Below are 26431 nucleotides of genomic sequence, written 5' to 3' on the forward strand. Positions count from 1 at the left end.
TGGTGGACAGATTACAGCGGAGCTTCCAGACTAAGACAGACCAGGAAGAAAGGCCTGGTGATCTATTTCTGGAAATTAGTCAGTGAAAGCCCTATGGGTCATAACAGAATATTGTCTGACATAGTGCTGGAAGATGAGGCCCCTAGTTTGAAAGGCACTCGAAATACAGCAATGGACTTGAGCAGACCAACGATAGTGAAAATGGAGCAAGACCTGACTACGTTTCATTCTGTTGTACATGAGGTCACATGAGTCAGAGCCGACTTAAAGGCAACTAACAGCAACAACAAATGCAAGATGGCGCCTAGACTAAAATAGCGGCTGAGGGGATGGAGTAGGATAGAAGATATAATTCATTATGAATGAAGCAATGGTTGGCAGGATCAGGGGAGGGAGAAATCAAGGAGAATGCTTGGTTTTGAGCTGGAGCGATGGAAGAAATCACAGTACAGTCAAACCTCTAGCCATAGGGCCAGGTGCTGGGCGTCCCACAGTGAATACGAGAGACGAGAGCCCTGCCCTCCAGGAACCACCATTCCAATGGGGAACACTAAGCAATGTAGGTCACAGAAGCCCAGGAGTGGACTGTTTTAATTCATAAAGCCAAAAATAACCCAAACCTGTTGCCTTTGAGTCGATTCGGACTCATGGTGACCCTATAGGATAGGGTAGAACTGCCCCATAGGGTTTCCAAGGAGCAGCTGGTGGATTCGAAGTGCCGATTTTTTGGTTACCACCTGAGCTCTTAACCACTGTGCCACCAGGGCTCCAGCCCAGGGATGAAAATAATAGCTAACAACGTCCAGCAATGACTGGGCCAAGTGCTTTAGCTACGTCTTCTCATTTACTCCTCCAAACCAACCCCAGAGTCAGGTACCATCATTACACACCTATTTCACAGAGGAGGAAAATGAGCCTTAGAAAGACAAGTAATTTGTCCCAGATGACAGACACAGCTAGAAATTGGTAGACGTGGGATCAGAATCTGAGGGGGAAGGGGGTGCAGGGAAAGGCTCTTGAAAACCCTGGAATTATCCTGGAAATTGTGTACGAGTGGGGGTCTGTTGATGGTGTTTCTGGGGGAGTGTCAAAGGTCTGTAACTTTTACCAATTTCTTAAAGGCTTTCCCACTGCCTAAAGTGGCTATGTCTCAACCCAACGCCTCAGAGGCAACTGCCTGTGATAACTCATCTCCTTAATGAGCTACAAGCAGGAAGTTCCTCTGCCTTCCGCGCACAGACAGCTCGAACCGCACCTTTTAATCTAAAACACGGCCACGTTGCCCTGATTTATGGAAAACATGTCACGCAAGAAAAATCACATGCATAAGAAATCAATGGATCCTTTGTGGTCGTCATTTATTTTTCTGAATTCTCCTGTTTAGTCTTAGGCTCAAAGAGGACAGGATGGCTCCACGCTGTGATAAATAAAGATACAGGTCTTTTTCTTGTTTGTTTGTTAAAGACATGAGGCTTTAAGGAATTTTTCTGATAAAGGTCTTACAAGCTTTCTAGACTTGTAGGTAATTTCTAAGGAGCCCTGGTGGCACAGGGGCTGAGCACTTGGCTGTTAAACAAAAGGTCGTTGATTCGAGGCCACCTAGGAGCTCTGAGGGAGAAAAGACCTGGTGATCTGCTCCAGTAAATAGTACAGCCAAGAAAACCCTAATGAGGCACTTCTGCTTTGTCACGTGGGGTCGCCATGAGTTGGAGCTGACTCCATGGCACCCAACAACAAGTAGCAATTTCTAACTCTATGTTCTTTTGCAGTTGGGAGAAATCTCCCACCTTATTTGCACCAAAGCAAAAATGATGCCATTTCCTTTGGCTTTAGCGTGGTGTTGACAAAAAAGATCACTGAAATTTTTCGCTGCCACTAAAGCAAACTGACTTGAAAAAGGGGACGAGGTGAAACAGAGGAAGTGGCCATTTTCTTGAACCCCTTTGTCCCTCTCGCTCTGTTCTGAGATGTCTTGAGTTTTAATGAATGTTATTTCAGGAATTAGTGCAAAAAGAAAACATAAGCGTTTCTCTTATCCCGTCTTTATTCAAGTCACACACATCTATCTTAAAAATTGCCTGATATTTTCAAAGAAAAAGATGCATAAAATTTTGCACCAAATGGCAACATGGCCAGCCTACCCTCGTCTGAAAAACAACAACAAAAAACCCAAAAACAAACCAAACCAGTCGCTGTTGAGTCAACTGTGACTCCTGGTGACCCCATGTGTTCCAGAGTAGAACTGCAACCCATAGGGTTTTCAATGATTGTGATCTTTCGGAAGATTGCCAGGCTTTTCTTCCTAGGTGCCTCTGAGTGGTTTCGAACCTCTGACCTTTTGGTTAGTAGCTGAACACTTAACTGTTTGCGCCACCGAGGGACTCCATATTCCACCTACAAATGCTCAGAAATCCACCACCTTAAGTTCTGCCCAGTGCATATGCCAAAAATGAGGCGAAAACAAGCAAATGCCTGATCTCCTTTGAGAATCGTCTGCCCCTTCCATTCAAAGAAATATTAAGGTTCCTGTGAGCACATATGAGAACTGGTTACGTCCTGCAGAGATCCTGGACTTCCCACTACAATGCTGGGGTAAGCAAAAGTTGGGAAGTATTTCAGGTTACTATATCAGAATGGTGGGAAGAATTGGTGTGGAATTGATTTTTCCAAAGCCTCAACATTTCTCAGAGGTTGTCATGGTCATTTACATCCTCCTGCCTGAGTCCCAACCTCCTTGGACCTCCAGCCCCCATCACACGCATGCGTGAACCCCCGAAAAAGGGAGGCTTTTAGGTTGCAGGACAGTAAAAAAACTTTTCACATTAATGGTTTCTTCTTTCTCCAAATACCTGGTGCATTTTTATACTGCGCTATAACTGCCTTTGGAGTCCCTGGGTGGTACGAACAGTTTACACGCTCGGTTACTAACCAAAGGGTTGGTGGTTCAAGTCCATCCAGAGAAACCTTGGAAGAAAGGCCTGGCAATTTGCTTCTGAAAAACCACCCACTGAAAACCCCGTGGAGCATAGTTCCATTCGGACACATGTGCTGTGGTGCCATGAGCTGCAGACAACACACCAGCAACTGATTGGCTATAACTGGCTTTAGTTTTCCTCTAACTATTTCATTTGGAGTTTATACCAGACTCCCTAAATAGATTGCAAATTCCACGAGATGAGCTTGTCCTACATTTTTGTGGCTTGTTTTCCGCAACAAGCAGAGTGCTATGAATGTAGTAGATATTCAACGAACCAAACCCCAAAACCTGTTGCTGTCAGGTCGATTCTGACTCATAGCAACCCTATAGGACAGAGTAGAACTGCCCCGTAGGATTTCCAAGGAGCACCCGTTGGATTCGAACTGCCGACCTTTTGGTTAGTGGCCGTAGCTCTTAACCACTATGCCACCAGGGTTTCCAGATATTCAATGAATATTGATTAATTCCTTCTTTTGATGTTGCAGAAGTGTCTCAGCAGTAGATGGAAAGCTTCATGAGGACAGGAACTACGTATTAATCACTCTTACATCTTCCACAACATTCGGTATAATTTATCACCCAGGGTTAACGCTCAATAATTACTCCTGGAGAGACGGAATACATACAGCAAGTGCGAATGGGTTAAGGTTTGTAGTGGCCTCACCAGAAGTCCCCGGGTAGTGCAAACGGTGAAAGGCTTGACTACTAGCCAAAAGGTTGGGGGTTCAAACCAACCCAGAGGACCCTCAGAAGACAGGCCTGGTGACCTGCTTCTGACAGGTCACAGCCTTGGAAACCCTGTGGGGCAGTTCTACTCTGAAACACATGGGGTCACCATGAGTCAGAATTAACTCGACAGCAACTAACAACAACAACCTCACGAGAAGACTTTATCACGCTGAAAAGTGGGGAGAAGTGGTATTTAGATTTTCTTCTTGACTGGAAGAATTTATCTGACGTGGTTGCATCTCTCTCTCCTCTCTGAAACGTTCGCTTCACTTGGCTTCCAAAAGGCCCCACTGTCTCCCCGTTTCTCTTATCTCGCTGTCTTAGCCTGGGTTCTCTAAAGGAGCAAAACCAGTGAAGCGTATGCAGATACAGCAAACCTGCGAAAGCCAGAACCTATGTAAGGCGGAAACCTTTCAGAGGAGGAAAACTCAAATACGGTACAGTGAAACCTGTGAGAGCCAGAGCTCGACAGGACTGCCTTGTTTTTCCTAGTCTCGCAAGTTTCCTGCCTACGACAGGGCGCCGTCTTACCGCTTTTCTATTGTTCTCTATTAGTGAAAAATACTCCCATTTTCCTTCTTTGACAGGTTTCCGCTTTACACGGGTTCCAGCTTTCACAGGTTTTACTGTATTTTCCACTAAAACAAGCAATAAAAAAGTGGTAAGACGGCACCCTGTCAAAGGCAGACAACTCATGAGACCCGGAAAAGGCAGTCCTATTGAGTTCTGGCTCTCATAGATTTCACTGTATATATAGATTTACTTCAAGGAACGGCTCTCGCAAGTTCCAAATTGGCAGGACAGGCGGCAGGCAAAACCAGGGAAGCAAGTACAGATACGCTTCCTCTGCTGGCTCACATGGCTGCTGGGGCTGATGGACCCCAGATCTGCAGGTCAGGCAGCAGGCTGGAGGCATGTGCTGCCTCACATGGCTGCTGGGGCCGACCGACCCCAAATCTGCAGGTCAGGCAGCAGGCTGGAGGCATCTGCTGGCTCACATGGCTGCTGGGGCTGACAGACCCCAGATCTGCAGGTCAGGCAGCAGGCTGGAGGCATCTGCTGGCTCACAAGGCTGCTGGGGCTGACGGACCCCAAATCTGCAGGTCAGGCAGCAGGCTGGAGGCATCTGCTGGCTCACATGGCTGCTGGGGCTGACAGACCCCAGATCTGCAGGTCAGGCAAAAGGATGGACACTTCTGCAGGCTCTCATCCCAGGAACTGAAGGTCAGGGGATGAGAAGAGTGCAGGGTCGAGAGAGAGCAAGCTCTGCCAGAGCATCCATTTATGTTCTGTAAGCAGGCCACACCCCCAGGGAAACTCCCCTTTCAACTGATAGGCTGCTCACATCAGATCACAGCATGGAAGATGATTACATTATATCACATTATGAAACAGCACCCAGTCCAGTGTCTGCTGAACCACTGAGACTCATAGTCTAGCCAAGCTGACACATCACACTCACCCTTGGTTGTTAGCTCCTCCCCAGCTGCCCAACCGTGAAGAGCTGCAGCTTGGGGCTTAGACCTCTCCTGGCTGTCTACATTGGATCCATGAGTGATCTTTACACTTGATGATTTTGTCTTCAAGTGTAAAATTTTGTCTTCTACTGAGACCTCTTCTTGAACTCCAGATGGAAAATCCCATTACCTTCTTGGCACCTCTACTTAACACATCCAGGACAAAATTCCTGATATCCCATCCCTCAAATCACCATCTCACCCAATGACCCCCAGTTCAGTAAACGGTTATTGTTGTTAGGTGCCATCAAGTCGATTCTGACTCATAGTGACCCTGTGTGATAGAGTAGAACTGCCCCATAGGGTTTCCTAGGCTGTAATCTTTACAGGAGCAGATCGCCAGGCCTTTTCTCCCTCTGAGTTGCTGAATGGGCTCAAACTGCCAACCTTTTGGGTAACAATCAAATGCTTAACCATTGCGCCACCAGTATTCAGGGCACTGGCTCTAGGGGAAAGCTCTCTCTCTGTTGGCTCTTGGGAGATCCTTGTCTCTTTCAGTTGCTATATCTGCTGAGTTTCTTGGTTCCTTCGCGTGGCATCTGTTTTCACCCATTTAAACTCACTTCTTTGTCTAATCTGCTCTTTTACTAACTCAGAAATAATTAGGTTTAGGACCCACCCTACACTGATGTGGCCTCATTAACTTAACAGAGAAAAGCTTATTCCCAAATAGGATTATATCCACAGGGCTAGGCGTTAGCGTTCCATAACATATTTTGGGGGCACACAGTTCACTCCAGAACAACATTTATCGCCTTCTGATAGATTATACCTTTGTCTGTCTCCTAGACAAATGTACCTACCATAGTGCCTTGCTGGGGATAGGTGCTCAAAAAACGTTTGTTGAGTGACTGAACGTGGGCTGGTGAATGTGCACACAGAGTGATTCTATTGGATGTCTTCTCCGGCCTCCTTCATCTTCTGTCTTTGGCTCACTCCTAACTCTTCTCAAACCACAGTTGGTTCTATTTTCTCTTAACAGGGAGCATATGCTCAGAAATCAACAAATGGTAAAAAAAAAAAAAAAGAAAAAAAAAAAAACAACGCAAACGACCTGAAGCCCCACAGGGAATATCTTCCAGACACCAGCTTGGATCCAGTCCAGTTTCTGTCCCAGAATTTTGGCTTTGTTTAGGGCTAGCAGCATAATTTAGTAATGAATTGTGTGTAATTTGGAGGCAGGTTGTCTGGGGGAAATCCCTGTATTATCATTTACCTCCTGCGTGATTGGAGGCAAGTTATCTAGCCCACCTGTATACCTCCTTGTATTTATTTATTAAAAAAAAAAAAAAATTATTGTATTTTTGGTTCCCATTTCACAATTTCTATACGAATTGTTCGGTGACATTAGTTACTTTTTTCACAATGTGTCAGCATTCTCTTTAATTGGGTTCCTGTCATCCTCCTTATCTTTAAAATGGGATAATAGTATGACATACTTCATTGGGCTGTTGTGAGGATTAAGGGAATTATATACACAAGTATTTGCTATTGTTATTAGCCTGTGTAGGGGCACTGGTGTGCAATCGTTAAGTGCTTGGCTGCTAATTGAAAAGTTGGTGGTTCGAACCCATCCAGCAGCTCTTCAGGGGAAAGACATGGTGATCTGCTCCAGTAAAGACTGCAGCCTAGGAAACCCTATAGGGGCAGTTCTACTCTGTTATATGGAGTGGCTATAAGTCAGAATCGACTTGCTGGCACACAACAACAACAACAGCGCTAGATGTTAAAGGCTGTTCTAGGTGATGGAAATATGATTAAAGAAGACAAACAGGGCCCCTGTCTTCTATCTTGAGGACACAAATGATAAATAAGAAATTATCAGGTAGTGATAAAACCTAAAACACCAAACCCGTTGCCTTCGAGTCAATTCCGACTCATAGTGACCCTATAGGACAGAGTAGAACTGCCCTACAGAGTTTCCAAGGAGCATCTGGTGGATTTGAACTGCCAACCTTTTGGTTCGCAGATGTAGCACTTAACCACTATGCCACCAGGGTTTCCAGGTAGTGATAAATGCTGTGATAAAACGTAAACCAGGATTGCTTCGGGTTTTGTGATAAGGAAAAGCTGCTTTGGAAGGCACCTTTCAAGTCGTTCTTATCTGAGTGACAAGAGGGCATTAGCCAGCAAACACCTGGGGCAAGAATCTTCCAGACACAGCTAATGCTAGTGTAGGGTCTGGTGTGTTCGGGAGCAGAAGGCCATCGACGGTGGAGTGGAGGGCATGTTGGGCTGAGGGTGAGAAAGTGAAGTCAGCGGGATTGAGTCATGTGCGTTGAACCCATTTGCCCACTGCTGCTGAATTGATTCTGACTCATAGCGACCCTGTAGAACAGAGAAGAGCTGCCCCGTGGGGTTTCCAAGGCTGTAATCTTTACCACAGCAGACTGCCACATCTTTCTCCTGCAGAGCAGCTGGTGAGTTCGAATCGCTGACCTTTCAGTTAGCAGCCAAGCGCTTGACTACTGTGCCACCAGGACTCCATGAGCATTGTAGGCTTTGGTAAAGGTTTGGGTGTTTTGTAAGGGGTTGGGGAATTGTTGGTTAGTTTGAAGCAGGGGGATGGATTTTGCAAAGCTCACTCTGACTGCTGGGTTGAAAGTGGACGACAGAGAGGCAAGCCTGAGAGTAAGGACACCAGCCACCAGCTGGGGGTCAAAGACAAGTACCGAGGCCCTGGTGATGCAGTGGTTAAGCACTCAGCTACTAACTGAAAGGCTGTCGATTCAAACCCACCCACTGGCTCCATGGGAGAAAGTCAGGGCGATCTGCTCCTGTAAAGATTACAGCCTAGAAAACCCTGTGGGGCAGTTCTACTCTGTCACATGGGCTTGCTGTGAGTTGGAATCCTCTTGTCAGCACCCAACAACAATCACCCCTAGCTGAGGATGGGTGGGAAGCATTCCTGGCAAGCAGGGGCTGCTTAGGCTACACATCCACTCTCTCCTTGGGTCTACCCATCTCTGGGCACTCATTCCTCTCTACCAAGCTGAACTTGCCAACACGTAAGCAAGAAGGCATTACCCTGGAGTGAGCAGCCTGTTCTCCTTATCTGCCTTCTTGGTGTCTCTAGTAGATTCCCCTGGCTGTCTTTAGGACATTGTTTTCTTCCTCTGCCCTGCTCTAGAAGCCATTCATTCATTTAACAAGTATTTATAGAAAACTTTTGTTAGAGTACCAGGTAGCAGAATCTCCCCAGGAACATGTCCATGTGAACAATTCATGTTACAGCTTTGACCCTTCTTCCTGGAACCCTTTAGACCACAGGAAGCAGCTGTCATGATGAACAGAAGAGCTCTGATCCCAGCATTTCTGGGCCTGTCCAACATTAACCTATATACCTTGAATGCCACCAGTTTCCCTGGAAACAGCCCTGACCTATGAGATGTGGTACAGGGAAGCTGTGATACAGAACTTCCAGCTGCATCAGTTAGGGAAGGCTAATTGCTATAACAAGTAGACCTCAATATGTATAAGCACATGAGAAGTTTATTTCTTGCTCATGCAATAATTCTAGGCAGGTGCAGAGGTTGATGGGGCAGCCCTTCTCAACCTACACACAGTCATTCAAGGACTCAGACTGATGGAGGTCACTTTGAAGGTTGTCCAGGGTATCATCACCATTCCAGCCAGCCAGAAGAGCATGAGAACACAGACCAGGGCATGGGAGTTGTTTTTTTTTTTTTTAATTGTACTTTAGATGAACAAATTAGCTTCTCATTAAACAATTAGCACATGTACTGTTTTATTACATCTGTTACCAACCCCATGACATGTCAATACTCTCCCTTCTCAACCTTGGGTTAGTTCCCTATTACCAGATTTCCTGTCCCCTCCTGCCTTCTTGTTCTTGCCCCTGGGTTGGTGTGCCCTTTAGTCTTGTTTTGTTTAATGGGCCTTTCCAATCTTTGGCTCAAGGGTGAACCTCAGGAGTGACTTCATTACTGAGCTAAAAGTGTGTCTGGGGGCCATATTCTTGGGATTTCTCCAGTCTCTGTCAGGCCAGTAAGTCTGGTCTTTTTTTGTGAGTTACAATTTTGTTCTACATTTTTCTCCAGCTCTGTCTGGGACCCTCTCCCTGTGATCCCTGTCACAGCAGTTGGTGGTGGTAGCTGGACACCATCTAGCTGTACTGGCCTTGGTCTGGTAGAAGCTGTGGTAATTGTGGTCCATTAGTCCTTTGAACTAATCTTTCTTTGTGTCTTTGCTTTTCTTCAATCTCCCTTGCTCCTGATGGGGTGAGAACAATGGAGTATTTTAGATGGCCACTCACAAGCTTTTAAGACCCCAGACACTACTCACCAAAGTAGAATGTAGAACATTTTCTTTATAAACTATGTTATGCCAATTGAGCTAGGGACCATGGTCCCCACAGCCCTCAGCCCAGCAATTTGTTCTCTCAGGGAGTTTGGATGTATCCATGGAGCTTCCATGAGGGCATGGGAGATTTTTTAAGGCAAATCTGGAAGTGGTGCACATCAGTCACATCCTATTCGCTAGTCACATGGCCACTCCTAGTTTCAGGGGAAGCTGGGATGTATAGTTCAATGGCAGGGGCCCAGGCAGAAGATAAGACCATGGACTTAACATCTCTGAGCCTTGGTTTCCTCTTTGTGAAATACTCCCCTGACTGTATCTCAAAGTTCATTGTTAAAACTCTATAGGAAAAACAAAAAACTATTGCCCTGAGATAATCTTTAAACCTTAATCTAAAAATATCTCCTGTGATCTTCTTTAAACCAAAAATACTTTAGCTTAATTAGTAAAGAATGTCTGCCTTGAGCATTGTGCTCTTTTAAAGAACTATGTATATGAGATCAAATTGACAACAGGAACTGGAAAGGTTAGATAGGAAGCTTAGGGAGCAATGAGTTTATGTTAATGTTGGAGGAACAACTCAGAAAAGGAGGGTGAGAATGGTTGTACAACTTGAAGAATGTTATCAATGCCACTGAAATTGTACATGTAGAAATTGTTGAATTGGTGTATGTTTTGCCATGTATATTTTCAGCAACAACAACAATTTTAAAAAAAGAAAGAAAGAAGTAAAAAAAAAAAAAAGCTCTCCTGGGACTTTTCATTGGCAGGTCTAACGATATTTCCTGGTGGTCTTCCAATACCCTACTCTCCAACAGCACTCTGAGCAATTGATCTGTGGGTCAAAGAAGAAATATCAAGAGAAATTAAAAAATATTTTAAACTAAATAAAAGTGAAAATACACCTTATCAAAATCTGTGGTATGCAGCAAAAGCAGTGCTTAGAGGGAAATTTATAGCATTGAATGCATATATTAGAAAAAGAAGAAAGGTCTAAAATCAATAATCTTAGTTGCAATCCTTAAGAAACTAGAGGGAAATAAAACCAATATAAACCAAATGCAACCAGAAAGAAAGAAATAACGGAAGACCAGAAATCAATGAAACTGAAAATGAGGAACATCAGAGAAAATAACAAAATGGAAATGTGGTTCTTTGAAAAGGTCTATGAAATTGATAAGACTCTAACCAGGCAAACTAAGAAAAAAGAGAGAAGAAACAAATAACTAATATCCGGAATGAAAGAGGGGCCATTACTACTGATCTCATGGACATTAAAAGGATAATAAAAGAATATTATGAACAACTTTATGTCTACAAATTTGATAACTTAGACAAAACGGACCAATTCCTTGAAAAACACAATCTTCTGAAATTCACACAAGGAGAAATAGATAACATCAATAGCCCTATAGCTATCAAAGAAATTGAAACAATTAATAACTTTCCAAAACAGAAAGCAACAGGCCCAAATGGTTTCACTAAACATTTCTACTAGACATTTAAGGAAATTATTCTAATTTTCCACAATCCCTTCCAGAAAATAGAAGAAGAGAGAGTACTTCCTATATTTAGTCCGGAATTACCCGAGTTCCAAGATCAAACACATTATAAGAAAACTACAGACCAATATTTCTCATGAACATAGGTGCAAAAATTGACAAAAATTAGCAAATTGAATCCAACAATGTATGAAAAGAATAATACACCACGACAAAGTGTAATTTATGCCAAGTACGCAAGGCTGATTCAATATTAAAAATTCAATTAGTGTCATCCATTCATATCAATAAGCTGAAGAGGAAAAATCATATGATGATATCAGTAGGCCCACAAAAAGCATTTGACAAAATCCAGCATTTATTCATGGGAAAAATAAACCTTGGCAAACTAGAGATAGAGAGGAACTTCCTCAACAAGATAAAGAACACCCACAAAAAACCTACGGCTAGCATCATAATGGTGAGAAACTGGGTGCTTTCCCCCTCAGATCAGGAACAAGACAATCATCTTACCACTCCTACTCAACATTATACTAGAACTCCTCACTAATGCAATAAGACAAGAAAAGGAAATAAAAGGTATAGAGATTGGAAAGGAAGAATAAAACTGTTCAAGGATGAAATGACTGTCTATGTAGAAAATCCCAAAGAATTAACAACAAACAACAACAAAAACCTTCTTGGAATGAGTAAGTGATTATAGCAAGGTTAGGCTGCAAGTGATTTGCTTTCTTATATACCAGCAATGAACAACTGGAATGTGAAGTTAAAAACACAGTACCATCTACATTAGCACTCCCCAAAATGAACTGCTTAGGTGTAAGCCTAACAAAACATGTACAAAATCTACAGGAGGAACACTACAAAATTCTGGAAAGAAATCAAAGATCTAAATAAACGGAGAGATATTCTGTGTTCATTAATAGGAAGACTCAGAATTCTTGTTAGTTCTTCCCAACGTCTATACTGGATTCAATGTAATCCCAATCAAAATTCTAATAAGTTATTTTGTGGATATTGACAAACTCATTCTAAAGCTTATACGGAAAGGCAAAAAACCCAGAGCAACCAACAGAAAACTAAAGAGGAAATTCGGAGGCCTGACATTATTTCACATCAAGGCTTACTATTAAGCTACTATATTCAAGACAGTGTAGTATTGGTGAATGAATACGCAAATGGACCAATGGAACAAAATAGACAGCCCAGAAGTAGATCTGCACAAACTTAGCCAACTGATCTTTGACAAAGGAGAATAGGCAATTCAGTGGAGAAACATAGTTTTTCCAACAATTGATGCTGGAAAAATTGGACATCTACATGCAAAAATTAAATCTACACATGACCTTACACTTTTTTATCAAAATAGATCGTAGATCTAAATGTAAAACATAAAACTATAAAATGTCTAGAAGAAAACATAGTAGAAAATCTAGGTGGCGTTGGATTTGGCAATGAGCTTTTAGATACAACACCGAAAGCATGACCCATGAAGGAAAAATTGGATACGTCAGACTTTATTAAATTAAAGCTCCTGTCCTACAAAAGGCACTGTGAAGAGAACGAAAAGGCAATCCACGGACTAGGAGAAAATATTTGCAAAACATATATTTGATAAAGGACTTCTATTTCAGATATTGGTGATTGGAATGCAAAAGTTGGAAACAAAGAAGGATTGGTAATTGGAAAATATGGCCTTGGTGATAGAAACACTGCTGAAGATCGCATAATAGAATTTTGCAAGACCAACGGCTTATCCATTGCGAATACCTTTTTTCCACAACATGAGCAGCTATTATACACACGTGTCTGCCAGTTTGTCGTACTCTGGGGGCTTGCGTGTTGCTGTGATGCTGGAAGCTGTGCCACCGGTATTCAAATACCAACAGGGTCACCCATGACAGACAGACTTCAGCTGAGCTTCCAAACTAAGACAGGCTAGGAAGAAAGACATGGCAGCCTACTTCTGAGAAAAAATAGCCAGTGAAAACCTTATGAATAGCAGCGGAACACTGTCAGATATAGTGCCAGAAGATGAGCCCCTTAGGTTGGAAGGTAATCAAAAGACGACTGGGGAAGAGCTGACTCCTGAAAGTAGAGTCAACCTTGATGACATGGATGGAGTCAAGCTTTCAGGACCTTAATCTGCTGAAGTGGCATGACTCAAATGAGAAGAAAGAGTTGCAAACGTCCATTAATAATTGGAACATGAAACGTGTGAAGTATGAATCTAGGAAAACTGGAAATCGTCAAAAAATGAAATGGAATACGTAAACATTGATATCCCAGGCATTAGTGAGCTGAAATGGATTGGTACTGGCCATTTTGATATAAGACAATCCTATGGTCTACTATGCCAGGAGTGACAACTCAAAGAGGAGGAATGGCGTTGCATTTGTTGTCAAAAAGAACATTTCAAGATCTATTCTGAAGTACAATGCTGTTAGTGATAGGATAATATCCATATGCCTACAAGGAAGACCAGTTAATACAACTATTTATGCAAATTTATGCACCAACCACTAAGGCCAAAGATGAAGAAATTGAAGACGTTACCAACTTCTGCATCTGAAATTAATCAAACATGCAATCAGGATGCATTGATAATTACTGGTGATTGGAATGGACAGCACTGGGTTTTTGGTTTTGGAATGTGAAAGTTGGAAACAAAGAAGAATTTACCCATACCCATTGAGTTGATTCCGACTCATAGCGACCCTAAAGGACAGAGTAAAACTGCCCCATACAGTTTCCCAGAAGCACCTGGCGGATTTGAACTGCCAACCTTCCGGTTAGCAGCTGTAGCTTTTAACCACTACGCCACCAGGGTTCCCAAAGAAGGATTGGTAGTTGAAAAACATGGCTTTGGTGATAGAAACCATGCCAGTGATGGCATGATAGAATTTCGCCAAGACCGATGACTTCTTCATTGCAAATACCTTTTTCACCAACATAAATGGCAACTATACTCGTGGACCTTGCCAAATGAAATACACAGGAATCAAAATGACTATATCTGTGGAAAGAAACGATGGAAAAGCTCAATATCATCAGTCATTAAAAAGACAGGAAAGAAAGAAAAGAGCAAAGTGGATGAGAAGAAACTCCTCAAGCCAGATTCAGAATAGGACGTGGAACAAGGGATATCATTGCTGATATCTGATGGATCTTGGCTAAAAGCAGAGAATACCAGAAAGATGTTTCCAAAAAACCCGAACCTGTTGCCATAAAGTCAATTCCTACTCATAGCGACCCTATAGGGCAGAGTGGAACTCCCCGTAGGGTTCCCAAGGAGTGGCTGGTGGATTCGAACTGCCAATCTTTTGTTTATCAGCCGAGCTCTTAACCACAGCGCGACCAGGGCTCCAAAGATTTTAACCTGTGCTTTCCTGACTAAGCAAAGGCATTCGACTGTGTGGATCATAACAAATTATGGGTGACATTGAGAAGAATAGGAATTCCAGAACCCTTAATTGTGCTCACAAGGAACTGGTAAATAGACATAGACGCAGTCATTCAAACAGAACAAGGGGATACTACCTAGTTCAAAAGCAGGAAGGTGTGTGTCAGGGTTGTATCCTTTCACCGTACTTATTCAGTCTGTATGCTGACAAATAGCCTGAGAAGTTGGACTATATGAAGAAGAAGGCAGCATCAGGATTGCAGGAAGACTCATTAACAACCTGCTATATGCGGATAACAACCTCGCTTGCTGAAAGCGAAGAGGACTTGAAGCACTTACTGATGATCAAAGACTATAACTTTCAGTATGAATTACACCTCAACATAAAGAAAACAAAAATTCCTCACAACGAGACCAATAAGTAACATCATGAAACACAGAGAAAATATTGAAGCTATCAAAGATTTCCTTTTATTTGGATCCACAATCAATGCCCATGAAAGCAGCAGTCAAGAAATCAAACAACACATTGCATTGGGCAAATCTGCTGCAAAAGACCTCTTTAAGGTGTTAAAAAGGGAAGATGTCACTTTGAGGACTAAGATGTGCCTGACCCAAGCCATGGTATTTTCAGTTGCCTCATATGCATGAGAAAGCTGAACAATGAATAAGGAAGACCAAAGAAGAATTCAATGCCTTTGAAATACAGCGTTAGTGAAGAATATTGAATATACCATGAACTGCTAGAAGAATGAACAAATCTGTCTTGGGAGAAGTACAGACAGAATGCTCCTCAGAAGCAAGAATGGCGAGACCCTGTCTCACGTACTTTGGACATGTTATCAGGAGAGACCAGTCCCTGGAGAAGGACATCATGCTTGGTAAAATAGAGGGTCAGCAAAAAAGAGGAAGACCCTCAGTGAGATGGACTGACACAATGGCTGCAACAATGGGCTCAAGCATAACGACAATTGTGAGGATGGCGCAGGACCACGCAGCGTTCTGTTCTGTTGTACATAGGGTCGCTATGAGTCAGAACCAACTCAACATCACCTAACAACAACAACAACATCCCAGATATACAAAGAACTCTTAGAACTCAACAATAAGAAAACAAGGTGCACAGTTAAAAAAGATCTGAACAGATACCTCACCAAAGAAGATACACAGATGGCAAATAAGCACATGAAAAGATGTTCAACATCAGTATGTAATTAGGAAATTGCACATTAAAACAATGAGATACCGTTACATACCTGTAAGAATGGCTGGCATCCAAAAGACTGACAACATCAAATGCTGGCGAGGATGTGAAGCAACGGGAACTCCCACTCATTGCTGGTGGGAATGCAACATGGTACAGCCACTTTGGAAGACAGTTCGGCAATTCCTTACAAAGCTAAACATAGTCACACCGTATGATCCAGCAATTACACTTTCAGGTATTTACCCAAATGAATTGAAAACTTATGTCTACACAAAACACTGCATATGAATGTTTATAGCAGCTTTATTGCTATAATTGCCAAAACTTGGAAGTCACCAAGATATCTTTTAATAGGTGAATGGATAAACAATCTATGGTACACCCATACAATGGAGTATTATTCAGCAATTAAAAAAAAAAAAAAAAAAAAGGCTTTCAAGCCATGAAAAACCATGGAGGAAACTAAAATGCTTAGTGAAAGAAGTCAGTCTGAAAAAAGGCTATATATTGTATGATACCGACTATATGATACTCTGGAAAAGTCGAAATTATAGAGACCGTAAAAAGATCAGTGTTTTCCAGGGGTTTCAGGGGGATGGGTGTTGAGTAGTTGGAGCATAGGGCATTTTAGTGCAGTTAGACTATTCTGTACGATATTGTAATGGGGGACACACGACGTTATGCCTTAGTTAAAACTCACAGGATGGTGCAAAGCAAAGTCAACCCTAACGTAAACTAGGAGCTTTAGTTAATAATAACGTATCAGGATTGTAAGGATGGCACAGAACTGGGCAATATTTCTTTCGGTTATACATAAGGTCACTGGGAGTAGGAACCAATTCAAGGGCACCCAACAACAAATGAACCACACAACAAATGCACCACACTAATGCAAGATGCTGATAATAGGGGAAATTGTGTGCATGGGGAGAGGTAGTATATGGGAAAGGAGCCCTAGTAGCTAATGGTTAAGGAGCCCTAGTAGCTAATGGTTAAGTGCTCGGCTGCTAACGGAAACGGCGGCTCAAACTCACCAGTGCCCCCTCGGGAGAAAGACCTGGCGCTCTGCCTAGATTACTGCCTAGAAAACACTATGGGGTAGCTCTGCTCTGTCACATGGGATTGCCGTGGGTGAAATCAACTCGACAAGACCTAACAACGGTATGTGGGAACTCTCTGCACTATCTGCTCAGTTTTCTGTCAACCTAAAAGTGCTCTAAAAAACGAAGCCTATTCATTAAACAAAAAAATCTAGAAAAAAAGAACGAGCTAGCCCTTCTTCCCGTGTCCCATCCTGCCTGTGTCTGGGTTCTTGCCCTTCTCCAACCCGCTGTCCAGAACAAAGGCTGCATCTCATCACGGTGTGCTACAGCCGTGCACCGACGAGCTGGTCTCCTTGGAACTTACGTGCACTTTTCCATCAAAGCAGCTGCCAGCAGGGTGCTGTGATCCAGGGGGAACTCTAATGGGGGCCAGCAGGCAAGGTCTGCACTGTGCAAGTCCCATGGCAGCATCTGGGAAGGGCTCTGGCAGCAGGGAGCAGGGGTGGGGGTTTAGGGGCCCCAGAGTAGTGGGCTTTGTGGGAGGCTGGTTCCCATGGCAACTGTGGGGCAGCCTCTGCAGCAGCCAGGGCCCAGTCCTGACAGCTAGAAGTAATTGTCTAGCTGGTGCTAAGTTCAGCGTTGGTAAGCTTGGAACTGCCTGTGGCTGCCACCTGGAGCAGAACGCCTTGCAAGCTGGGATGTTTCCAACACAGCCACTGCCCTAAGTAGCTCCAGTCCCACATCATCTAAACAGACATTTATCGAGCCCCTGGCAGCCAAACTCTGTGCTAGATAACTGTTGTTGGTGTTGTGTGCTGCCGAGTCAATTCCAACTCAGAGCGACCCCATGTGACAGTGTAGAACTTCCCTATAAGATTTTCTAAGCTGTAATCTTTACGGGAGCTGATTGCCAGGTCTTTCTCCTGTAGAGTTGCCCAGTGGGTTCCATTCACCAACGTTTGAGTTAGCAGTCGAGGATTTTAATGGTCGATTTTTCGGAAGTAGATTGGCAGGCCTTTCTTCCAAGGTGCCTCTAGGTGGACTAGAACCATCAGCTTTTTGGTTAGCAGCCAAGTGTTTCACCGACACGTGATTAAATCAGTTGGTCTTGAATAAGGCAAGTGTGGTCTCCATAACATGGGTGGGTCCCAGTCAATCAGTGGAAGCCTTAAAAGCAAAAACAGAGTTTTCCCCCAGGGTGTGTATTCTGCCTCCAGACTATAAACTGACATTTTACCACAACACTCTTCTTTTTCACCCTTCCCATCTCCTGATCTATGGATTTCAAAACATAAGCCTGCAGGAGCTTCCAGCCAGCCCCATGACCTACGGATTGGGGACTTTCCAGACAAAATCATGTGAGCCAATTCCTTGAAGTACATCTCACTCTCTCTCTCGTTGGTTCTGTTTCTCTAGAGAACCCTGACACAGCCACGTCCTCCCAGGAGCTATGTGAGGAGACACATATCAACCAGGGCAGATCTGGGTTTGCAGCCTTGCAGGGAATCAAACACAAATGTCCTGCCTCCATGTCTTAGTTGAGTTCTCTAGAGGAGCAAAACCAATAAGACACACACATATATAAATATATAGAGATTTACTTCAAGGAAATGGCTCACACAATTGTGGCGGCTGGCAAGGCCCAAATCTGCAGGTCCGGCGGCAGGCTGGAGGCCTCTGCTGGCTTACGGGGTTTCAGGGGCTGACAAACAGAGAATCTGCAGACCAGGCAGCAGGTCAGAGATTTCAGCAGGTTTACGTCCCAAGAACTGGAGGTCAGGTGATGACAAGAAGGGTCCAGAGAGAGCAAGCTCTGCCAGAACATCCATTTATTGACTGGAAGCAGGCCATGCCCCCAAGGAAACGCCCCCTTTAACTGATGGGCCACCCACATCAGATTGCATCATGGAAAGTGATTACATTATATCACATTATGGAAGAGTAACCAGTCCAGTGTCTGCCAAACCACTGAGAATCGTAGCCGAGCCAAGTAGACACATCACCTTAACCATCACATTCCATGTCTCCATTGACCCATCTTTCTACCCCTCGCCTCTGCAAAGAACAGAAAGCCACCGCCATGGTCACATGTGTCATTTTATCCCCCTTTGCCCCAGAGGGATTGCTAATTAGTGACGAAGACCCACAAGTATTTACAGACTGAGAGTTCTTTGGCACCATCTGATCAAAGCATCATCTCACCGAAGCGGCCTTGGCCGCAGGCAGGGGGGCTTCTGCGTGTTTTGCAGATTTCCATGCACACTTTGGGTTCTTAATAAATATAGGAACTTCCTAAGTAGGGTCCCAAAAACCCAGTCTTGTAACATGTGGGCTTGTGTTATAACAGGTCAATGAAATGGCCAGGTGAGCCTGGTTAGAGGGCAGGAACCAATCGTTCCTCACTTTATATTCATGTGAGTTTACGTTATTGTTTACATTATCGTGGGTGTGTTTTCTGGGCGCTTCGTTATGGGTGGAATAAAGACATCTCTTCAGCAAACTTTGCCTGCTTTCTGGAGATCAATTAGTCTAAAGGAGAGGAGGAGATTTGGACACAAGTAGGTCATATTAGAGTCCTTGTGTGGCGCATATGGTTAAAGTGCTCAGCTGCTCACAGAAAGGCTGGAGAATTAAGTCCAACCAGAGGCACCTTGGAAGAAAGGCCTGGCAACCTACTTCTGAAAAATCAGCCATTGAAAACCTTATGAGCGCAGCTGTACTCTGACACACACGGGGTCCTCATGAGCTGAAGCGGACTCCACAGTAACCCGTTACTGATTACTGGTTCGGTCATAATTTGAACCGGGGAGGAGGTCCTGGGGACAAGCTCTCTGTTCAAACGCCCTCACCCCTGTACCGCAGGGCTCCTCCTGTGGCCCAAGCAAGACGTCCCTACATGGGGATCAGAGCAGACTCCAGTGACACCTGAGGAGGTATGCCTTGGTGTCTGGGCAGTGGGGTGCTGAGCTTCCAGGCTGGCAGGCAGCCCCTCAGGACGGTGCCTGGCCCCCTCCCCCAGGGCCGCCTCTGGATCTCATTAGCCCGCAGCTGCTCCCCAGCCTGGCCCCTGAGCAGAGGGAGGCCTGGCTTCCATCGCCCCAGTGTCGACTCGCCTGTGATCAGTGTCAGAAGCCACACCCCAGGCTCTCAGGTTTAGGGGAAAAGTCTGCCTTAGCCTACAATTGGGGAGCCCTCTGCTCTGGCCGTGCAGGCCTCTTTGCAGGTCAGCGACCCTCCGTTTCCTGTCTACGTCTGACTGGGCCGCTTTGATTTCAGGCGCAGGAGGCGGGGTTCTTGGAGGGCTCACCTGCCCGGTGTGGACCTGCCGAGAGCTTAAGAGAGCAAACGTGCCCAGATTCCTCTGCCACGTGCTGTGTGTGGTGGGGCCCAGGGAAGGACCTGCTGTGGTTTTAGTGCAGGCTGAAAATCACAGACTCCTTCAGGCAGTCAAGGCCCCTTTGACCACGTTGCTGCTAGCGGTCCCACATCACACGTGGTTTCCTGACCCCAGGCTGAGACTACAGAGCCATCTGGGGATGGGACCGACTCCCGTGTATTGTCGGTATGTAGGAGTTCGTTTTTCCTAATGTGCTGACTGTTCTTCTCTGTACACAGACGACGCTGGGGACACCCAGCATCAGGGCTCCGCTTGGGGACCGCTGTACCCAGCCAGACCCACGCACACCCAGGTGAGACTCGCTCCGCAAATACCTTTCCTTCCTTATGCCCCTGGATCCCCTCCATAATCATAAAGAAGAAACGGAGGCTCAGAGAGGGTAAGGAACTTGCCCAAGGCCACACAGTGATGGAGCCAGGACAACAGACCAGGTTTATCAAACTCGGAAACCTAAGTCTTCGCCATTGTGAGAAGCAGTCAGGGCTTTCATAGAGGACCAGAGCATGCTGTGGGGTTCACAGGAGATGGAGCTGCTGAGTCTTGGGGGGCCCCTGGGCAGCGGGACAGAGTTTGTCTCTGTGTGAAGCCCACCTGCCTTAATTTCTCTAGGTTGTAACCACCATAGGCAGTAACACCCCAAACACAGCCACCACCCCTCTGTCAGCGGAGCTTGGTGTGTTGCTGTGATGCTGAACAGGTTTCAGTGGAGCACCCAGCCTAAAAGGGACTCGGAAGAAAGGCCTGGTTATCTACGTCTGAAAAATAAGCCAATGAAACTTTTATGGATCACAACAGTCCAATCCACAACCGATCATCAGGATGGTGCAAGACCAGGCAGTGTTTCACTGTGTTGTGTATGGAGTTGCCATGAGTTGGGGGCCTGACTTGACAGTAGTTAACATGGTTTGCATGTTGCTATGATGCTGGAAGCTATGGCACTGATGTTTCAAGTAACGGCAAGGTCATCCATGATGGACAGGCATCAGCAGAGCTTCCAGAATAAGACAGACTAGGAAGAAAGGCCTGGCAATCTACTTCCAAAGTTAGCCAGTGAAAACACTATGGATCACAACATAACATTGTCTGATGTAACGCTGGAAGACGAGCCCTCTAGGTTGGACCAAAAAAAAAAAAAAACCAAACCCAGTGCCGTCGAGTCGATTCAGACTCATAGCAACCCTATAGGAGAGAGTAGAACTGCCCCATAGAGTTTCCAAGGAGCACTTGGTGGATTCAAACTGCCGACCCTTTGGTTAGCAGTTGTAGCACTTAACCACTATGCCACCAGGGTTTCCTCTAGGTTGGAAGGCACTCAAAATACACAGTGGCTGCAACAAGGGACTCGAGCATCCCAAGGATCATGAAGAAGGCTCAGGACAAGGCAGCACTTAGTGTCATTGTGTATGAGTTCGCCATGAGTTGGGGCTGACTGGCCAGCAGCACCAATAGTAAGAAGGCAGTAACAACAAGCTGTCTGATAGCTCAGGAGGCCGTGGGGCTTCTACTTGCCAGATGAACAGTAATGGAGGACTCTGTTCAGAAGCTGCCTGAGAGGAAAGGTAGATCTGAGCTGCAGAGGCTCCACTGTTGATGGAACCCAGGAAGGCTCACTGCCTGGCTGGGGCCGCGCTGACTCACAGTGAGGGTCGGCCTTTGTGGCTGAGCTCGGCGGACCCAGGCAGAGATGAGTGGTGCTGGTGGGGAGGTTCCAGCAATAAACAAGGAAGGGCTGGTTCCCTGCGCTCAGGAATCTGGGGTCAATTAGGGATCAATGGTGCCAAAGGATTTAAAACAATTGCAACCAGCAGGGCCATCTCTGGCGCATCAACAGTGGAATGCAGAATGCGCGGGTACAATTGTACTCTCCCTAAATCAAATCAATGCTCTGACCTCGGCACGGCCTTTCTCTTGTCAAATGGGATGGCCCATTGCCAGGGTTTCACCGTCAGGACAATGTCCAAGGACCTAATTGGCCACTTACCCTTTGCCGTGGACATCAAAACCATAGTCATCAGTTAACTCCTGATGAACAGTTTGATTTAACCTAATCTCATCTCGCACCACCGGTCTGTCAGTTTGTCATGCTGTGGTGGCTTGCCTGTTGCTATGATGATGGAATCTGTGCCACCAGTATTTCAAATACCAGAAGGGCTACCCATGATGGACAGGCCTCAGCAGAACTCCAGACTAAGACTAGGAAGAAAGGTCTGGTGGTCTATTTCCCAAATTAGCCAATGAAAGCCCTCTGGATCACCACAGTATATTGTCTGATAGAGTGCTAGAAGATGAGCCCCCTCAGTTGGGAGGCATTCAAAATACCCAGCGGCTGCAGCAATGGACTCAAGCGTATCAATGGTTGTGAAGATGGTACAGGGCTGGGCGATGCTTTGTTCTGTTGTGCGCAGGGTTGCCATGAGTTGGAGCCAACTCGCCAGCAACTCACAACACCAGCAATCTTATTTTACCCACATCTTAAGTTTTTAAGCTGCAGGTTTTCATAAATAAATCTTTGACTGACCAGACTGTTGGGTCTTTCTCTATTTCTCTCATCATTTCTCATTGTCGCGGCTGCCTGTCACAATGTTAAAAATAACTCGATGGAAATGTTGAATTTTCCACTGCATATGTTAGTGACTTCAGAATCCACACACAGCAGGAAAGGGGTTGTGGCAGTGGGTGCTCATTGACTCAAGGAGGTGGGAAGGATGACAAGGGTCTCTTGATCGTCAGAAACTGGAGACAGCCGGAGGCTGTTGTTGTTGTTAGGTGCCTTCTAGTAGGTTCTGACTCACAGCAACCCTATGTACGGCAGAACAAAACATGGCCTGGTCCTGCACCATCCTCACAATTGTTGTTATGTTTCAGCTCATTGTTGAAGCCACTGTGTCAATCCATCTCGTTGAAGGTCTTCCTCTTTTTCTCTGATCCTCTACCAAGCATGATGTCCTTCTCCAGGGACTGGCCCCTCCTGGCAACATGTCCAAAGTATGTGAGGCCAAGTCTCGTCATCCTCGCTTCCAAGGAGCACTCTGGCCGTACTTCTTCCAAGACAGATTTGTTCGTTCTTCTGGCGGTCCATGGTATATTCAGTATTCTTCACCAACGCCATAATTCAAAGGCATCAATTCTTCTTCGGTCTTCCTTATTCGTTGTCCAGCTTTTGCATGCATAGGAAACAACTGAAAATACCGTGGCTTGGGTCAGGCGCACCTTAGTCCTCAAAGTGACACCTTTGCTTTTTAACACTTTAAAGACCTCTTTTGCAGCAGATTTGGCCAATGCCATATGTCATTTGACTTCTCGACTGCTGCTTCCATGGGTGTTGATTGTGGATCCAAGTAAAACGAAATCCTTGGCAACTTCAATATTTTTCCATTTATCATGATGCTGTTTATTGTTGCTTGATACTATCATTGCAGCTGGAGGCAGGGACCTGAAAACTTGGGAGCGACCCCTAAGAGAAGGACAGAGCCCCTCCCAGGCTTCATCTCACCATAAGCTGTTGTGCACACCTATTTGGTTTGCTTCCTGGCTCAGAGTGATGCCTCGGTGTCCTTGCTACCTGTCTTAGTCTCTAGAGGAGCAAAACCAGTGGGACATATATATAAACCCATATAGAGAGATTTGCTTCAAGGATAAGGCTCACACAATTGTGGGGGCTGGCAAGTCCTAAACCTGCAGGTCAGGTGGCAGTCTGGAGGCCTCTGCTGGCTCATGGGGTTGCAGAGACTGGTGAAGCCAAAATCTGCAGGTCAGGTGGCAGGCTGGAGACTTCTACAGGCTGACATCCCAGGAACCAGAGGTCAGGCAACGAGAAGAGTGCAGGGTTGAGAGAGAGAGTGAGCTTTACCAGAGCATCCGTTTATATTCTGGAAGTAGGCCACACCCCCAAGGAAACTCCCCTTTCAATTGATTGGCTGATCATATCAGATCACATCGTGGAAGATGATTACATTGCATTACATTACGGAAGAGCAAACAGTCCAGTGTCCGCCAAACCATTGACACTCCTAGTAGAGCCAAGCTGACGCATGACATTGACCATCACACTACTCTACCCTTGCCTTTGACAGAGCTGCTTCCTGAGCTCCCCACTCAGCCATGTGGTCCCTGGAGGGAAGACACCTGGGCCAGTCAGGGGTGGTCAGGGTCTTTCCCTGAGATTTTTTTCTGAAGGGCAGCTGATGGGGAAGAGGTGTTTTTTCTTTGGAGAGTGACAGGGACTTTGAAATTCCTGGTGGTCATGTTCCCTGCCTCATAGAGGAAAAGGCCTGCAACTCTGAAGAGAACAGAGCCAAAACGCAGAGAGAAGCATAGGGCAGGAAGCAGCTGGAGGGTTTTGCATGAATTTGAATCCCTGGGCCCAGCAGTTCCCAAGGCTAGGGTGCCCGTGCTATAATTGGTTATATGAACCAGAACATTCCTCTTTTTACCCAAGTTCAAGTTGAGTTTCTTGCTACTACATTTTCAAGGAGCCCTGGTGATACAACGGTTAAGCACTTGGCTGCTAACCGTAATGTTGGCAATTCGAGCCCACCTAGTGGCTCCGTGGGAGAAAGACCTGACAATCTACTTCCTATAAAGATTACAACCTAGAAAACCCATCAGGCATTTCTACGCTGTCACATGGGATTGCTATTGAGTTAGAATCGACTTGATGGCACTGAACAGTTTCTCCGCATTCTGCGTGTTGTTACTATCATACCTGATGCCGCCATTTTGGGCACCTTTGGCGTTGAGGTGCCCGTTCAGTTCAGCAGCTCCCAACACCTACGGTTTGACTTGGGCAGCAGTCATACTGTGACTTAGAGGAGAGCCAAGGCTTTGCTCTGGCCACCAGAATTTGGTTTTGACTCATTTAAAACATGTTGTTGGTGGGTGCTGTGGAGTCGATTCCAACGCACAGCGACCCCGTGTGACAGCACAGAACTGCCCCATAGGGTTTTCTAAGTGGTAAACTATGAGAGCAGATCACCAGGTCTTTCTCATATTCGTTGGGGGTGGTTCCAACCAATGTCTTAGCTAGCAGTTGAGCACTTAACCATTGTGCCACCAGGGCTCCTTCCATGAAAAAAAAAAAAAAAAAGAGCTAAAAAGTGCTATTTCAGTTGGCCCTTATTGAAATACTTGGTATTTGCCCGGAAAGGTTAAAGGCGTCAAGAAAAGATAACCCTGAGGTGATTTTAAACCCTTTGTGACCCCTCAGGTTCGTTATCTTTATGGAGGTTGGCAAACTGTTAACCTCCACCTCCAAGGAAGAGAAAACAGGGAGGGTTTATACCAGAGGTCAGATTTCCCTTTTCTTTCCAATCCACCCTACGTATCTCAGTTCTCTTGAACAAACAACAATTGAGCAAACACCAGGAGCTCTGATCTGTGATCGCTGCTGGAGGTATAAAAATAAGTCCCAATCTCGACAGGCTATTTAAGGCTTTTACAAACCAGTTGCTTTAAAGCCTATTCCGACTCATAGCAGCCCTATAGAATGGAATAGAACTGTCCCATAGGGTTGCCAAGGAGCGGCTGGTGGATTTGACCTGCTGACCTTTTGGTTAGCAGCGGAGCTCCTAACCACTGCACCACCAGAGCTCCAAGGCCCTTATATATCTATCATATGCCAGTTGCCATCCAGTCGACTCATGTGTGTCAGAGTAGAACTGTGCTCTGTAGTGTTTTCAATGGTTATGGCCTTTTGAAAGCAGTTTGCCAGGCCTTTCTTCCGAGATGCCTATGGGTAGGTTCAATCCAACAACCTTTTGGTTAGAAGTTGAACAGTACCTAGAGACCTCTCTTACAGATGGACCCATTAACATCTTTCAACATATTATCTAAGAACCCTTTAGCTGGCGACCCCTCTACCCCAATGGTACTAGAATAAAACCTGAACCAAGAGTAGCTTTCAGGGTCCTATGTAACTTCTGCGCTCAGCCTGTTCAGCCTTACCTCCCCCGGCCCCCAGGGGGAGCTCTGTGCTCTCCTCCTCCACAGACTCATCCAGCCTGCCTCTGTGACACCAGCCTCCACAGTGAGGGGCACCTCCTCCACTCCCCCGCCTCCCACCTATCCAAAGCTCCTAAGTGACAGGCTGTGTGGTTCTGGGTAAACTGGTTCATTTCTCTCCCATGGAGGAAGAGCTGCCTGTGTGGTACTGTTCCCTCCCCTCGTCTGCCTGGGGGCCTTGGCACTCTGCATTTCCTAGCTGCAGGCTTACCTCATTGGAGGGAGAGATCTTCCCTGCCCCCCTAGTGTCGCTGAGGCCCCTCTTCTGCCCTCCCTTCTAATCCGGGGCAAATATCTAACAGAGTGCCTGTCACCTGAGCTTAGGTGTCTGCCTCC

This window comes from Elephas maximus, chromosome 23 (genome assembly GCF_024166365.1).
Source record: "Elephas maximus indicus isolate mEleMax1 chromosome 23, mEleMax1 primary haplotype, whole genome shotgun sequence".
NCBI lineage: Eukaryota > Metazoa > Chordata > Mammalia > Proboscidea > Elephantidae > Elephas > Elephas maximus.